This window comes from Ciconia boyciana, chromosome 4, assembly GCF_034638445.1.
Source record: "Ciconia boyciana chromosome 4, ASM3463844v1, whole genome shotgun sequence".
In the NCBI taxonomy this organism is placed as follows: domain Eukaryota; kingdom Metazoa; phylum Chordata; class Aves; order Ciconiiformes; family Ciconiidae; genus Ciconia; species Ciconia boyciana.
Genome location: NC_132937.1, coordinates 99,432,277 through 99,435,942, shown reverse-complemented (window position 1 = coordinate 99,435,942; position 3,666 = coordinate 99,432,277).

Below are 3,666 nucleotides of genomic sequence, written 5' to 3'. Positions count from 1 at the left end.
TACAGCTGAAGAGTGTTGCATTAAACAGATCTTCAAGATTGCTTTAAAACAACAGAAAGCATTAATCCTCAAAACTAGCAAGAGTTTAAAATAAGATGCTAGAGTATAGTCAAGGAGTGCTAGTATCCTCAGCCCTTGTGTCAAAAATGAGCAAAGGATTTTGAAAGAAATAAAATTACAGATGAATTACAAACTGCTTCACCTGCAAACTCATTAGACATATTGTGTTCAACATCATAACACGCCGTGCCTTACAGAGTCACTCTGTACATGGTATGCACATTGACACCCAGCAGAAACAGCACAAAGGGGTCAGGATTTGGGTGGGCAGGTATGCATACACAAGGGTGTAAGTCTTCTGTCTAGCAAAGTCAGGGCTGGCAGGGAGAAGGCCAAGAAGAGACACATAATACAAATCCAGTACTACTTCTACCAGGGCGGGGCCATATGGACCAGCCCAAAATATCTGGTTGAGCACTTCCAAAGCACATTTTTTTCCTCTGGTTTTGTTCAATTTCTCTCGCTGCCTGTGGGCTCTGAATTTTCCCAATTCTTTTCAGTGGAGGGCTAACCTATTATAAATTGGTTTTGCCACCTAAGCTATTTCCTGAAAATAGTACTGCCTTATAGGTATTCTTTCATATTCTTTTCAGATACTCTATAATACATTTCCCGAGCTCTTTTTCCACCCTTCCCCATGAACTCTGTTACAAATTTTGCTCACGTAGCCTAAGGAGAGGAAAGTTGTCTGCTCCTCTTGCACTTCCATGGTACACTAAACAGTTACAGCCCTTCAGCAGCACAAATACTGAATGCCCGGGGACACTGGATCCCCAAAAACTTCACAACTTATGAACTATCTGCTTATGGTATAAACTGAAACTGCTTCTGACAAGTTCAGCTTGTCTCTGATAACTAACAAGTTTACAAAACTGAGCAAGAGTCTGATATGAAAATATGAAACTGTGTCTTCATTCACAACATATTCAGTAAGAATCTATTAAATGTAGAGGTTTAGTTGTTAGGTAGTAAATTTTTGTTCTGGAATAAGCAGTTTTCCTGGTACATGACAAGGATGGTTGAGGTGCTCACTGGCCTAACAGCCGGTGTGAGCAGAGGTCCACTTGGCTGGAAGTTGTTCATTAACTGACCTTTCTATCTGCAGAAGTGTGCATTATTTGTATGTGCTCACCAACTGCAAACACATTTTAATCTAAGGATTGCTCATCAACACTTTACTTTGACTTGTTACTTGTGGGAGTGCAACTGTCAAATAAAACATTAATTAATTTTAAATTTATAAACACTCCGATACTAGCACATTATTTGTTTTTTTCAAGTAATAAACCTTTCAGTGTGAGAAAATAATGATGTATAGTTGCCTGAGTACAGACAAACAACAAATGTGCTCTGTGCATATAGCAGCAAAATAAAGGTCCCTTTCAGCCATTTAAAGGCTAATGAATCAAGTTTGCTATCATTTGGCCAGCTCTAGTGTGAAATTTATCTGTAATTCTAGACTAAATGCCTTCAAGTAAGGCTTTGCTCCTATTTAAGTCATTAGCAAAACTGTTCTGCTGGCTCAGACCAAGCCCTTAAGTCTTGCACATTTCTTTACTCAGCCGGCTGTAAAGTCAATGTGCTGCACTCCTACCTTAGTAAGTGATGTCCTACTGCCTTAGGATTTACTACTACATATACACATATTAAACACGCATCTGCAGTTAACCTTGCAAATTCACTGTTCAATACAACTATGAGTTGTACATCAGATGTGCCAAAACAAAGAGAAAGAGATACACTGACTCATGAGCAGCTTATTTAATTTTCTTATTAATGGCTTTATGCTTGACTGAGTGATTATTTCCTATTGGGCAGTGAGCTAACTTCCTGCAATAATAAAAACAATTATTGGAAGGTTTCTTAATAACTATTATTCTCAAAAAAACCCAGAAAGCTCAAAAAACCTGCACACTGAGATTTCAGCTAGACTACAAATGTTATTCCTACTGCTTGTGTTATTTTTTTAAAGCTAATACAATATTTTCATTTAAAAACACACACACAAAACATATAGCATATGATGAATGAGTGAGCAGCATGCGCCCAACAGATTTGCCAAAGCTGGGAAGCAATGTAATTACACATACACATATATATACACACATACACACACCGGATTATATATAAATATGAAATCACTCACTATTAAACATTTAAATTCAGTTATTCTAAAACTGAATACATGTGTATATTATTACAACTGGAGCCACAAGTGTTCCTACACAGGAATCAGACTTTAAGAAGAATTTTCTTGTGGTTAAATCCCACCATATGCACTGTGCCACAGCCTACTGTCCAACACTAAGAAAAACAGTATAATTGTGTACTTATTTAGTATCCAGTAATATGTTTATGTAAACACAAAGTGTGGAACAGTGTGGGGGAAAAAGCCAAGCAAAGAAACCTCAAATGAACAATATTAAGTAGCCGAAATTTTCTCAAAGTGAAAGCAAGAATCAAACAAATCAAAGACAAGCAAAGGCAGAATCCTTCTGCTACCCTTCTTTTAGATCAAACCCACTACATGGCTGAACATAAACAATTTTCTACATGATACTCATAGTAGGAGGTTAAATTGTAAGAAGCAACTTTTTACATTAGCTGAATTGTCAACTTTCTTGGAACTTCTTTTTTAATTTCTGCGTAAAGCCCAGCTGGGTTATCCAGATATCTTCCTCCAGTACAGAAATCAGAGATATCTCAAGGTCCCAAACAACAGCCACATTTCCATTTCTAGCTCTAGGAAAACTAAATTTTATTCCTTACATGGAACCTTCAGCAGTGGGGAGATGTTCTTTCCCACCATGTGCAGCTAATAAAGTCACCAAAAATATAAGGCAATTTATAGTTTTTTCTAAAGGAAAAATAAGTAAGTAAGCCATGTACCTGAAGAAAACAGAGTTTGTTCACCTAAGGTAAGGCTTTTTTTTTTTTTTTTTAAATCCTGGGTTTTTGCTATCCAACCTGATGCTGGAAAAATGAGGAAAATATGTACCTTCAGAAAGAAAATAAAAAATCCTGATTCAATGTGGTCTCTGCCCAATGAGGACGAAAGCTGGCTACACATGCTTTTTTAAGCTTCATTTTTTCTGTGAATATTGTGCTCCAGACTCACATTTTACTGCTTTCTAGCTTGCAAAAACACTTCTTCAGGCCATATATCTCCAACAGCCGCCTTCTTACATAAATACACTGACATGTCCTATTTACTGCAAATTCCCAAAGCGGAATGCTGCTAAATTCCAAATACAACAACAACAACAACAATGCACTGGGATGGAGCTGCACATGGTATCTTCAGCCCCTCAGAGAGCCTTCCTTCTGTCTCCAGAGGCAGGGAGAGATCTCCTTCTCGCTCTGAAACTTTAAATTTTAATGAAAACATTTTAAATCATCTGCTAACATTAAGAAGCATGGGTTAGCGTCAAAGATTTTTGGTATACGTGCACATACCCAGATGCACGTTTTGATTTTTATTAAGCTGCTTTAACATCCAGGACCCCCAAAGCTTCACTCCCCGTTTCCCTGAGGGGTCTGGATCAGAGCCAGCATGAAGTTACGAAGCATCCCGTGGCCACGCTCATGGGTCATTTCACCCTTCCA